Below are 13,919 nucleotides of genomic sequence, written 5' to 3'. Positions count from 1 at the left end.
TGAGAAATGTCTCTCTTCTGGCCGGGTGCAGGGGCTCACGCCTGTAATCCCAGCACTTTGGGAGGCCGAGGCAGGTGGATCATGAGGTCAGGAGTTCAAGACCATCCTGGCCAAGATGTTGAAACCCTGTCTCTTTCCACCGCCGCCTGGGCTTGATGCGTTCTCCCCATAAAATATGTTTTTTAAAAAAGAAATCACGGCCGGGCACAGTGATTCACACCTGTAATCCCAGCACTTTGTGAGGCCGAGGTGGGCAGATCACTTGAGGTCAAGAGTTCGAGACCATCCTGACCAACATGGTGAAAGCCCATCTCTACTAAAAATACAAAAATTAGCCAGCCGTGGTGGCACATGCCTGTAATCCCAGCTACTTGGGAGGCTGAGGCAGGACAATTGCTTGAACCTGGGAGGCAGAGGTTGCAGTGAGCTGAGATGAGATCGCACCATTGCACTCCAGCCTGGGCAACAAGAAAGAAACTCCATCTCAAAAAAAAAAAAAGAAAAGAAATCACTTGTCATCCTAAAGGTCTTGACAGCACATTCCAGACTCAGTAATCATTACAATTATTAATGGTACATAATTAGATGAAAACAATAATGATGAAAATTTTGATAAATTATTATTAAACAAAAAAGGAAATGAAGCTCAATTAAATGGATGTCATGTAGAAGTCTTTTTTTTCTTTTTCTTTTTCTTTTTTTTTCTGAGACAAAGTCTCACTCTCTTGCCCAGGCTGGAGTGCAGTGGTGCAATCTTGGCTCACTGCAACCTCCACCTCCCAGGTTCAACCAGTTCTCCCGCCTCAGCCTCCCAAATAGCTGGGATTACCTGCACGCACCACCACGCCCAGCTAATTTTTGTATTTTTAGTAGAGGCGGAGTTTCACCATGTTAACCAGGCTGGTCTCAAACTCCTGATCTTGTGATCCACCCGCCTCAGCCTCCCAAAGTGCTGGGATTACAGGTGTGAGCCACAGCACCTGGCCTTTTTTCTTTTCTTCTTATAATTAGTTCATATATGCAAGGTTGAATAGTTAGAATTTATTGCTAGAATGGGCTAGGATTCATATCAATTATATTCCTGTCTTTTTGTCTAATAGGTATAAGTGACATATATGAATAAGTAGATAGAGATTGGGGTGGGTGCAGTGGCTCACGGCCTGTAATCCCAGCACTTTGGGAGGCCAAGGCAGGTGGATCGTTTGAGCCCAGGAGTTCAAGACCAGCCTGGCCAACATGGCAAAACCCTGTCTCTACAAAAAAAATACAGAAATTAGCCGGGCATAGTGGTGGGCACCTGTAGTCCCCCCACTTGGGAGACTGAGGCAGAAGGATGACTTGAGTCCAGGAGGTGGAGGTTGCAGTGAGCTGTGATTGTGTCCCACACTCTAGCCTGAGCAACAGAGTAAGACCTTGTATCAAAAAAAGAAAAAGTAGATAGAAAGGGAAAAGATCTCGTTATAGTAATTTCACTGAATTTTTTTTTTTTGAGTCTCACTCTGTCACCTAGGTTGGAGTGCAGTGGTGAAATCTCGGCTGACTGCGCACTCCACCTCCCAGGTTCAAGAGATTCTGCTGCCTCAGCCTCCTGAGTAGCTGGGATTGTAGGCAATGAGCCACCATTGCCCGGCCAATTTTTTTATTTTTAGTAGAGACAGGGTTTCACCATGCTGGCCAGGCTGGTCTCAAACTCCTGAATTCGTGATCCCCTGCCTTGGCTTCCCAAAGTGCTGGGATTACAGGCTTGAGCCCAGCTGGAGGCAAGCCTTTCTTTCGCAAAGCTTGAGGAGGCGATTGTGAAAGGGGAGGTGAAAAGGAAGAAACAACCTACAACCTGACTGCTTCACTCTCTTCACACCCAGGGGCAGTTTTGGGAAAATGCCTTTGGAAGTTGAGTTTATGAATTATTTTCCTTAAAATTATTCATGCCAGCTGGGCGCAGTGGCTCACGCCTGTAATCCCAGCACTTTGGGAGGCTGAGGAGGGTGGATCAAGAGGTCAGGAGTTCGAGACGAGCCTGACCAACCTGGTGAAACCCCATCTCTACTGAAAATACAAAAATTAGCTGGGCGTGGTGGCGCATGCCTGTAATCCCAGCTACTCGGGAGGCTGAGGCAGGAGAACTGGTTGAACCCGAGAGCAGAAGGTTGAGGTGAGCTGAGATCGTGCCATTGCACTCCAGCCTGGGCAACAAAAGCGAAACTCCATCTCAAAAAAAAAAAAAAAATCCATGCCAGGCCAGGTGCGGTGGCTCATGCCTGAAATCCCAGCATTTGGGGAGACTGAGGTGGGTGGATCATTTAAGGTCAGGAATTTGAAACCAGCCCTGGCCAACATGGTGAAACCCATCTCTACCAAAAATACAAAAATTAGCCGGGCATGGTGGTGAGCACCTGTAATGCCAGCTACTTGGGAGACTGAGGCAGGAGAATCTCTTGAACCTGGGAGGTGGAGCCGAGATCTCGCCACTGCACTCCAGCCTAGGCAACAGAGTGAGACTCTATCTCAAAGAAAAAAAAAATCCATGCCATTGTGGTAGGCTGAATAATCATCCCCAAGTTGTCCACATCCTAATCCCATTAATGTTACTTTATGTGGCAGAAGAAGCTTTGCATACATGATTAAATTAAGGATCTCGAGATGGGTGGGAGATTATCCTGGATTGTCTGTATGGGCTCAGTGTAATTAATCACAGAGTCCTTATAAGAGGGAGGCAGGAGATCAGAGGGACACAGTGTGATGTGCTGATGGAGGCAGAGAAATTTATAGATGCGTTGCTGTGGCCTTCAGAGAGGAAAGAGGAGGTGGTGAGCCAAGGAAAGCAAGGAGTGCAGCTCTGAAAACTACAAAAGACAGGAACAGGATTCTTCTCTAAGCTTCCAGAGGCAGCATGGGCGTGCCAGCACCCTGGCTGCTGCCGGGTGAAACCTATTTCAGACTTCCGACCTCCAGAACCGTAAAGTCATAAATGTGTGGTTTTTTTTGTTTGTTTGTTTGTTTGTTTTGAGACAGAGTCTCGCTCTGTCGCCCAGGCTGGAGTACAGTGGCGCGATCTCGGCTCACTGCAAGCTCCGCCTCCCGGGTTCACGCCATTCTCCTGCCTCAGCCTCCCGAGTAGCTGGGACTACAGGCGCCCGCCAACATGCCCGGCTAATTTTTTGTATTTTTAGTAGAGACGGGGTTTCACCGTGTTAGCCAGGATGGTCTCGATCTCCTGACCTCGTGATCCGCCCGCCTCGGCCTCCCAAAGTGCTGGGATTACAGGCTTGACCCACCGCGCCCGGCCTAAATGTGTGTTGTTTAAAGCTACCAAGATTGTGGTAATGTGTTACAGCAGCAATAAGAATTTAATACTCCCATTTCTCTCTTGGGAAGTCTTTTTGTACTTACATTAACATAGACAATAACACATCTGTTAATACAGGCAATATGGAACCCACTGTTCTGTTTGTAAAGTGACCATTTTTCCAGTTTAAAAAAAAAAAAGTCTAGGATACCTCATCCTTTTTTTTTTCTTTTGAGACAGGGTCTTGCTTTGTCATCCAGGCTGGAGTGTAGTAGCTCCATCACGGCTCACTACAGTCTCACCCTCTCCATACTCAGGTGATTCTCCCACCTTAGCCTCCCAAGTAGCTGGGACTATAGGCATGAACCACCATGCCTGATTAATTTTTGTTTTTTGTTGGTTTTTTTTTTTTGAGATGGAGTTTTGCTCTTGTCACCCAGGTTAGAGTGCAATGGCGCAATCTCGGCTCACCACAACCTCCGCCTCCTGGATTCAAGCGATTCTCCTGCCTCAGCCTCCCGAGTAGCTGGGATTACAGGCAATTTTCGTATTTTTTTGTAGAGATAGCATTTCATCATGTTGGTCAAGATGGTCTCTAACTCCTGGGCTCAAGCAATCCACCCACCTCGGCCTCCGAAAATGCTGGCCTTACAGGGGCAAGCCGCTGCACCCAGCTACCTTATCCTTTCTTTCAAATCGTCCCCACCTCCCACACATCCCAGAAGGCTAATGAGGAGAGAGACGTTTGATCAGCACATCTGATTTTCTGCAAGATTACAACCTGTTCAGTTTCTGTAACCCTCGGGTCTCCTGGATATTATAAAACATTCTGTACTGTGGGGCCCCACAAGGTGATCCACTCCTATAATGCTAATACTTTGGGAAACTGAGGTAGAAGAAACGCTTGAGGCCAGGAGTTTGAGGCTACAGTTAGCCACGATCACACCTTCCACTCCAGCCTGGAAGACAGGGCGAGTCCCTGTCTCTTAAAATATATATATATATAGCCGGCCGCACTGGCTCACGCCTGTAATCCCAAGATTTTGGGAGGCAGAGGCAAGCAGATCACCTGAGGTCAGGAGTTTGAGACCAGCCTGGCCAACATGGTGAAAACCCATCTCTACTAAAAATACAAAAATTAGCCAGGTGTGGTGGCGCATGCCTGTAATCCCAGCTACTCAGGAGGCTGAGGCAGGAGAATCATTTGAACCCAGGAGGCGGAGGTTTCAGTGAGCTGAGATCGAGCCACTGTGCTCCAGCCTGGGCAGCAAGTGCAGAACTCCATCTCAAAAAAAAAAAAAAAAAAAGTAAGCCTGGCGTGGTGGCTCACACCTGTAATCCCAGCACTTTGGGAGGCCTAGGCGGGTGGATCACTTGAGGTCAGGAGTTCAAGACCAGCCTGGCCAACATGGTGAAACCCTGTCTCTACTAAAAATACAAAAAAATTAGCTGGGCGTGGTGGTGTGCGCCTGTAATCCCAGCTACTCGGGAGGCTGAGGCAGGAGAATCTCTTGAACCCAGGAGGTGGAGGTTGCAGTGAGCTGAGATCACACCATTGTACTCCAGCCTGGGCAACAAGAGGGAAACTCCATCTCAAAAATAATAATAATAATAATAATAATAATAATAATAATTTTAAAATAATTAATATTTTTAGAAAGGAATTCTGCACTTGGGGTCTTATTTTCCTTATTTTTCAGTTGAAGAGACCTGATTGCATGATTTCTAAAGACATTTCCAATTCTAAGAAATTATAATTCTATTTTCTGCCAATGATGGGCATTTCTTGAACTTTATAAAAAATGCAGAAAATAGTCTTCACTCCATCTCCTGAGAACTAAAAAAGGTACAGGGTCCTCTCTCCCTAGGACCACTAACATGAGAGGCTCTCGCTGATGAGGGACTTTAGTCATAGGATGGATTCTTATGTATTTAGGATGGTGACTTCCTCACTTGGAAAGTCTATGTGTACATTCCTATTCAAAATATCTGGAAAGCAGACCACAAGATGTATGGAACAAATGGCAGAACACAGAAACCAGAAACACGGAGAAAAGTAATCTCAGTTCCAGAGAAGGCATAGGCTATCCGCCCTTACTAGAACAATCCTCCCACACCGCACCCCTCACCTGTCTCATTCCTGCTTATTCTTCAGCTTGCAACTTGAGTGTCACTTCTGGGAATTCTTAATTCAGCCCAAAGATTAGGTTAGGTTCCCACAACCTGACTGTGCTTTGTCACATTCACCTCCTAATGAAGGGCAGGCAGTATTGCTCTCCCTCACTAAGCTGCAAGCCTGGGAAGGGCAGGGAGTGTGGTTGTCACATTCATCCTGTTCCCAGCGCAGGGCCTGCCACTCAGTGGGTGCCCGACAGATTCGCATTTAATGAAGGCCCCTCTGCTGGCCTTCAGATTTCAGTGCTTATAGAATAATTATTTCTGTCCCCTGCCACTCAGCCCTGTACTCTGCTTTGTGATGGAAAAGAGGAAACCAGGAATAAGAAAATGTGCCCCACAGATTTTGCCAAAACCATAATCTGTTAGATAAATTGCTGAGAGGGAAAACACTAGAATACTTCAAACAGGAATTCCATTCAACACAAAATACTTAAATATACATACTCTGGGAAAGTACATCACATATCACCACAGAGCAAATGCTGTTGGATCGCCATTATTTAAGGAATATCTCATACTCAGTTTCTGGATTTCTGCAACAACTGGTAAAGGGGAAAATATCACATTTCTTAAATTTATACATGTATAGGCTGGGTCTAGTGGCTCACACCTGTAATCCCAGGACTTTGGGAGGCCAAGAGGGGAGGATCACTTGAGGTCAGGAGTTTGAGACCAGCCTGGCCAACATGGTGAAACCCCGTCTCTACTAAAAATACAAAAAAATTAGCCGGGCTTGGTGGCGGGAGCCTATAATCCCAACTACTTGGGAGGCTGAGACAAGAGAATCACTTGAACCTGGGGGGCGGAGGTTGCATTGAGCCGAGATTGTGCCACTGCACTCCAGCCCGGGTGACAGAGCAAGACTCTGTCTCAAAAAAAAAAATAAAAAGATAAAAATAATAATAAAAGAAATTTATACATATATAATTGAATAAGCACAGAATATCTCTGAAAAGATATACCAGAAACTGAGAATTAGCCAAGCCACACCCACACACTTTACTGTCTACATTAGCTTGACTTTGCTATTCCACTGTCTTTACCAACAAGACTTTAGTATTTCAGGAAGCCCTTGCCCCAAAAGTAAAAGCTGTAATGGGAATGTTTAATGGGTACAAAAAAATGGAATGAATAAAATGTAGTATTTGATAGCACAACAGCATGACTCTAATCAATAATAATTTAGTGTGCATTTTAAAATAACTAAAAGTACAATTGTATTATAATTATTTTTTCTTGAAACAGAGTCTCACTCTGTCACCCAGGCTAGAGTGCAGTGGCTCAGTCTTGGCTCACTGCAATCTCTGCCTCCCAGGTTCATGCAATTCTCCTGCCTCAGCCTCCTGAGTAGCTGGAATTACAGGCTCCTGCCACCACGCCCGCCTAATTTTTGTATTTTCAGTAGAGATGGGGTTTCGCCATGTTGGCCAGGCTGGTCTCCAACTCCTGACCTCAAGTGATCCACCCACCTCAGCCTCCCAAAAATTCTGGGATTACAGGTGTGAGCCACTGTGCCTGGCCTAATTGTATTGTTTGTAACACAAAGGATAAATGCTTGAGGTCATAGATATCCCATTTACCCTGATGTGATTATTACTGAAAGGGTGACTCTGTAGGCTCAGACTCAGACCACGCCACACCGGTTGCAATCAAGAGATCTTTATTGGAGGAGTACGAGGGAGAGCCGAAGCGGAAGAAAAAAGAGAGCGAGGGCTCTGCAGCCTCCGTCTTTTATGCCTAGGGACGTTACGTGGGGGTCGCTGGTTGGCTGAGGGGCTGGGTCTAGGCTGAGGCGGGAAGGCGTGACCTCTGATTGGCTCCTTTTGGCGGGCCTGTGTTGGGGAGGAAGAAGAACCCGGAACCAGCGCCATTAGGGTGCTCCTGTTACCTAACATTCCTCCCTTTTTTGTTTTTTAAGAAGTGGGGAGGTGGGCGTCGCTGTTCGTCTGGCTACTTCCTGCTGAACGGGGGCGTCGTGGGGAAGGGATATTGGAGGACTATAGGGGCAGAGCAGCAGCAGGAGGCTAAAGAAGACGGCGCTGAAGGTGAACACTTCCCGGGGTGTGAAGTCTAAAAATGTCATCTATGGACGCAAGCCATCCGTATGGCAGGGAAGGATCTGCTATGAGCCACGTATCTTCTTGGAGGGCCTGGAGGAAATCCAAGAAATTACAGGTCCTGGAGGTGGAGGCCATGGGTAGGTGAGTCCTGGTCATCTTCTTTGGTTGCTAGGAGTTGGTAGTGCCTAATGAGAAGCTGGTTAAAAGTCTGGTTAGATAAGGAGGAGATTTGTTGTCGCATGAACTTTATTAGGCAAGGGAGGAGAATACACAAGGCCGCTATGCCTAAGAGGGGTCCGAGAAACGGTAGGACCCAAGCTAAAAGAGGCATTTTTAGAGTGTCCCAGGAGAAGGAACGAGAATCTGAGATGCGTTGTCTGATCTCAGAAGCCTTGTCCTGTATACGCTGGGCAGCATCTCGCACTATCCCTGACTGATTAGTGTAAAAACAACACTCTTCCCCTAAGAAGATGCAGAGTCCTCCTTTTTCAGCAGTGAGGAGGTCTAGGCCTCGGCGGTTTTGCAGAGTCACTGCTGCTAAAGAGTCTATTTGAGATTGTAAAGTAAGAATAGATTTTGTTATTTCCTGTAAACTGTCTGAGAAATCTTTTGAGAGGGTGTGGTAGTAGGATAATGACGTGGACAAGCCGGCTATTCCAGTCCCTGTGGCAGTGGCTATTTCTAATCCTATAAGTAGGGGTATTAGTTGCACGGCTCTTTGCTGATGGACTTGAGCTTTGAGGGGTACTGATAAGGTCTGATTCCCTGGGGCAATGTCAATGTGGGGGCTTAGAAAGACTAAGGTGCAGGTGCCTGTCCAGTTAGTGGGGAGGCAGATATAGGTTGACATTCCACATAAGAAGAATATGCCTTGGCTGGGTAGACAGAACTCGTTATGTATGTTAAAAAGGTGTGTGAGTTTGTTGTTTTCATTCTCCCATACTCCTAGAGTACTTGCTAAGGTGGCTCCAGTGAGCGGCTGGAAAGGGGTGTCGGGAGTAAACTGAGTGGCTCCCTGTGTTTTATTTTCCCATTGGAGGAAAAAACGTTTTGTATCTACTAGGAGCCATTCGAGAGAGCAATTGAAAGAGGGGATGAGAAGGCACTCACTAGTGGGAGCGCTGCTGCAGGGAGTCCAGGGGTGAATGGTCATGCAGGGAGTATGTCTGCCATTACAGAACCCAGACTGTTTGTTGAGTAGGGAGGAGGTGATGATTTTGGGGGGCTCAGAGAAGCGGACAGGCTGGTTGAATGGAGCTGTTTGGGTGACTTGAAAGCTAGCATGATCCACTGGGGCTTGAAGTTGTAAGGTGTAATTACACTGATGTGGTGGTAGGTGCCCTGAAGGCAGGCCAGATGACAGGTTGCATTGTATGCATAAAGGGGCTTGGAAAGTTAAAATAGCATTTGTGGTTACAGGGCTGTGTATGGGCTTTGTTTTTTTTTTTTTTTTTTTTTGAGACGGAGTCTCGCTCTGTCGCCCAGGCTGGAGTGCAGTGGCGCAATCTCAGCTCACTGCAAGCTCCACCTCCCGGGTTCACGCCATTCTCCTGCCTCAGCCTCTCCGAGTAGCTGGGACTACAGGCGCCCGCCACCACGCCCGGCTAATTTTTTTTTGTATTTTTAGTAGAGACGGGGTTTCACTGTGGTCTCGATCTCATGACCTCATGATCCGCCCGCCTCGGCCTCCCAAAGTGCTGGGATTACAAGCGTGAGCCACTGCGCCCGGCCTGGGCTTTTTATTGTTTGTGTAATGGGTGATGTTGGAAATGTAAGAAAGCAAAAGTTGGGTTGCACGTCGTGTCATGGTGTTTTTGGTCGTATCAGAGATGGGGAAGTCGGCTAACGACTGCATGTTTAGAAGTTGGAAAGGGTCTTTTCCTTCATAACGAGGGTGGTAGGTCAAGTTGGTGAAGACCTAGTTTTTTTTGCGGGAATGGGAGTGGCAACATAGCCAGAGGTTGATAGAGAGATACACAGCCAACAGTCATTTGCCAGGGAAGGATTGGACTGGTTTAACAGAGTGTGAGTTAAGTTGAGAGTCTTGTAGAGGTAATTAGGAGCTAGTGGAAGGGGAGAGGTGGTTGTATGAGGTGTTGAAGGAAGTAGGAGGGACACATAGGCAAAGAGTAAAAAGGAAGGTAAAGAGGGTGCTCTGGAAAACGAGACCATTTTATCTAGTATGAGTTCTTTCACTGATCTTTTTAAGGAGGAAGCGGTCGTTCCTCAGGATTAGTGGTAGGAGCCTTTTAGTCTGGGATGTTTCTTTCTGAAATAGGAGATGCAAGTCCTCTAATTGTTCACAGGTGTCTTGGGATTCCTGAGCTGATGATCCCTGACTATGAGAGGGCCAGAGGTGGAGACAGCGCCCCAATACTCCTGCAGAACCGAGAAAGTAGCTCCGGTATTAAGGAGGAAAATGACGAGACGCCCATCAACTGTAAGAGGCACCCTGGGCTCCTGCGTGGTGATGGTGTGTGTCGGGGAAGAGGTCCTAGGGCCCCATCAGTCGTAGGCTGCTAACCTAATGAGATCGGCTTCAGGACGGGGGTCTGGCCCAGCTCCCCCCAGGGAGCTGGGGCAGTCGGTCGCCCAGTGGCCGGATTGTTGGCACTTGGGGCACGGTCTTTTGGGTGGCCTGGGATTAGGACACTCACGAGCCCAATGACCTTTGTTCCCACATTTAAAGCAGGGTCCAGGGGGTTGGCGGTGAGTGGTGGACATAGAGGCATGGCATCTGATAGGCTGGGTTGGGGCCTTGAAGGCCTGAGCCAACATCTGGCACTTTTGCCTCCTTGCCTGCTCATAACGGTTGTGGTAGACTTTGAATGCGGTGGCGAGGATCTCGGTCTGCGGGGTAAAGGGACCTCTGTCTAGCTTTTTTAGTTTGGCCCGAATGTCTGGGAAGCTTTGTGCGAAGAAATGGGACATGAGAAGTTGCCTGCCGTTGGGGGCTTCGGGGTCTATGTTGGTGTATTGTTGGAGTGCCTGTGTAAGGCGGGCGAGGAAGGTGGATGGGTTTTCATGTTTTTCCTGAATGATTTCGTGAAGTTTTTCAAAATTGACTGCCTTTTGGGCTGCCTTGCGGAGACCTGTTATTAAACAGGTGGCGAAGTGGTCTTGGGCCAAGACACCGTTCTGGGAGTTATAGTCCCAGCCAGGGTCGTGTTCGGGGACTGCCTGCGCCCCGATGGGTAGGGCTGGGGTTGTTTGGTGAACCTGATCTGCATAAGTACGGGCCTGCTCCCAGACTCGCCTACGTTCCTCAGGGAGGAGGGTGTTGGAAAGAATCATATAGATATCATGGAAGGTAAGACTGTAAGCTTGGATAAGGTATTGGAATTCTTTGATGTATGAAGCTGAATTGGAGGTATATGAGCCTAGGCGTCTTTCGATCTGTGAAAGATCTGCCATGGAGAAGGGCACATGGACGCGAACAATACCCTGGGCACCTGCAACTTCCCTGAGGGGAGCTAGGACGGGGAGATGGGACTGGGAGCGGGTGTCCGGGGGGCTGGGCAGCAGAGCAGATGGGGGTTTAGGGGAAGTCGGAGGAGCCGGGGAGGAAGTGGGGGCGGGGATCATTGACGGCGGCGCGGTGGCGGAAGGGCGAGGTTGGGGATGGTGATATGGTGGCGGTTCATCAGCAGGGTCAAAATTGGAAGTAGAGGGAAGGGGAGAGGGTTGGGAAAGGCTTTGGAGCGGAGGGCAGCCACGACATGTCGGGGTTGGGGTCGACAGGACACACAGAGGTGAGGCTTATCCTTTAATAGGAAAAAGCCAGAAATATAGCGGATCTCTGCCCATTTTCCCGTGAGCTCACAATATTTGTAAAGATCCGAGTCACGGCACCAATGAAAGGGTGACTCTGTAGGCTCAGACTCAGACCACGCCACACCGGTTGCAGTCAAGAGATCTTTATTGGAGGAGTCCGAGGGAGAGCCGAAGCGGAAGAAGAAAAAGAGCGAGGGCTCTGCAGCCTCCGTCTTTTACGCCTAGGGACGTTACGTGGGGGTCGCTGGTTGGCTGAGGGGCTGGGTCTAGGCTGAGGTGGGAAGGCGTGACCTCTGATTGGCTCCTTTTGGCGGGCCTGTGTTGGGGAGGAAGAAGAACCCGGAACCAGCGCCATTAGGGTGCTCCTGTTACCTAACAATTACACATCGCATGCCTGTATCAAAATATCTCATGTATCCCATATACCTACTCTGCACTCACAAAATAAAATTTTTTTAAAAACTTTTTATTTCCATAGGTTATTGGGGCACAAGTGGTATTTGGTTACACGAGTAAGTTCTTTAGTGGTGATCTGTGAGATTTTGGTGCACCCACCACTCGAGCAGTATACACTGAACCCAATTTGTAGTTTTTTATTCCTCTCTCCCTTCCCACCCTTTCCCCCCAAGTCCCCAAAGTCCTTTGTATCATACTTATGCCTTTAATTGTTTTTTAATTTAAAAAACTTTTTAAATTAAACTTTTAAATAATGTGATTGTTCATTTCAGGAATATCCAGACAACGTATTTTAAATTGCTTAGCTTTCCAGTACACAGTTATCAAATGATTATTCATGCTCGAAAACTTTTTTAAGCCCTCACCTTGCTAAATCATGATCCGTACCCAAACTTAATCAGAGCCCTTCACTGAAAGACCCACCTTAATCCAACCTAGAACCTCATAAATATCCTCCCTTTGCCCTCCCCTCCCAGATGCTGCTCAAGTTCCGCAAGGCAGTGTGCTCCCTTGCTGTGACATGAATAAACTCAGCTTTGCCTGTCTGTGAGATTTCGGGTGGTATATTTCAGGGCGCTGAGATTTGGCAAAAGTAATAGTATAGGTTCATCTGAGGAGGGAACTGAGAGAAGAAGTGTGGAAGGTGTCTTTTTGGACCTTTGAATTTTTACGTGGGCATGTATTGTCTATTTGAAAATAAATGCTAAAACAAAACAAAAAGTTTAAACGCAGGACACCATTGTGTAAGCTCCTTTCTGACCAGAAGGTGTCGCCTCCACCTTTCCTGGGGCTGGGGAAGGGGAAAACTGTAGAGAGGCGAGACAGGTCCCAGTGAAACAGCAGGGGCCTAGATTGAGAGTGGAAATTTTACCTCCTGGCAAGAAAGGTCCAGAATCTCTCTTCACAATAATAGCTAATATTTATTGAATACATATTAAATGCCAATTAAGATTTTTAAAACAGGCCAGGCACAGAGGCTCAAGCCTGTAATCCCAGAACTTTGGAAGGCTGCGACCAGTGGACAGCTTAAGTCTAGGAGTTTGAGAAAAGCCTGGGCAATATGGTGAAACCCTGTCCCTATTTTTTAAAAATAAAAAATGAAAGATTTTAAAACAGCATTCTTCTTTTTTTCTTTTTTTTTTTTTTTTTTTTGAGACGGAGTCTCGCTTTTTTACCCAATCTGGAGTGCAGTGGCGTGATCTCGGCTCACTGCAACCCCCACCTCCCAGGTTCAAGCAAACCTCCTGCCTCCCAAGTAGCTGAGATTACAGGTGTGCGCCACCACTCCTGGCTAATTTTTATATTTTTACTAGAGATGGGGTTTCACCATGTTGGCCAGGCTGGTCTCAAACTCCTGACCTCAAAGTGATCCACCTGCATCAGCCTCCCAAACTGCTGAGATTACAGGCATGAGCCACTGCACCCAGGTTTAATACAGCATTCCTAAGGTAAAATTAGTATACAATAACAGCACATATTGGCCGGGCACGGTGGCTCACGCCTGTAATCCCAGCACTTTGGGAGGCCGAGGTGGGCGGATCACGAGGTCAGGAGATGGAGACCATCCTGGCTAACACGGTGAAACCCCCTCTCTCTAAAAATACAAAAAATTAGCCGGGCGCGGTGGTGGGCGCCTATAGTCCCAGCTACTCAGGAGGCTGAGGCAGGAGAATGGCGTGAACCCGGGAGGCGGAGCTTGCAGTGAGCCGAGATCGTGCCACTGTACTCCAGCCTGGGCAACAGAGCAAGACTGTCTCAAAAAAAAAAAAAAAAAGGTTTAAGGAAGAAGCCAAATCGTGAGTTTTGGGAGGAAAGGATGATCATCATCTTTAAAAGGACTTTTGGTTTCCAAAGAAATATGTATAGAACTAAATGCACAGATTTTCTTTTTTTTCCATTTTAATTTTTTTAGCCAATTCCCAAAGCTCTAAATCACATTTTCCCTTAGATTTAAACTCTAGAAAAACAGTATTATTATTATTATTTATTATTATTTTTTGAGACAGGGTCTCGCCTCGTTGCCCAGGCTGGAGTGCAGTGGCGCAATCTCAGCTCACTGCAACCTCCACCTCCAGTGTTGAGGTGATTCTCCTGCCTCGGCCTCCCAAGGGGCTGGGACTACAGGCCCGTGCCCCACACCTGGCTAATTTTTGTATTGTTAGTAG

At 47.4% G+C, this 13,919-nt stretch overlaps 1 protein-coding gene across 1 annotated transcript in view; it reads right to left on the bottom strand.

Moving 5' to 3' along the window:
- Positions 1 to 11,459: 11,459 nt before the first annotated feature.
- The window catches only part of LOC116472177 (alpha-2-macroglobulin-like protein 1), a 63,595-nt gene continuing 61,135 nt past the window's right edge, over positions 11,460 to 13,919 (bottom strand). Inside the window, exon 35 of the mRNA XM_032158977.3 lies at positions 11,460 to 11,614. The gene's annotated coding sequence lies outside the window, so the exon portion shown is untranslated. The remainder of the gene's footprint in view (positions 11,615 to 13,919) is intronic.

This window comes from Hylobates moloch, unplaced genomic scaffold, assembly GCF_009828535.3.
Source record: "Hylobates moloch isolate HMO894 unplaced genomic scaffold, HMol_V3 SCAFFOLD_8, whole genome shotgun sequence".
Classification (NCBI taxonomy): Eukaryota; Metazoa; Chordata; class Mammalia; order Primates; family Hylobatidae; genus Hylobates; species Hylobates moloch.
The sequence above is the reverse complement of the archived record's forward strand: the minus strand, read 5'-3'. Positions and strand labels throughout refer to the sequence as shown.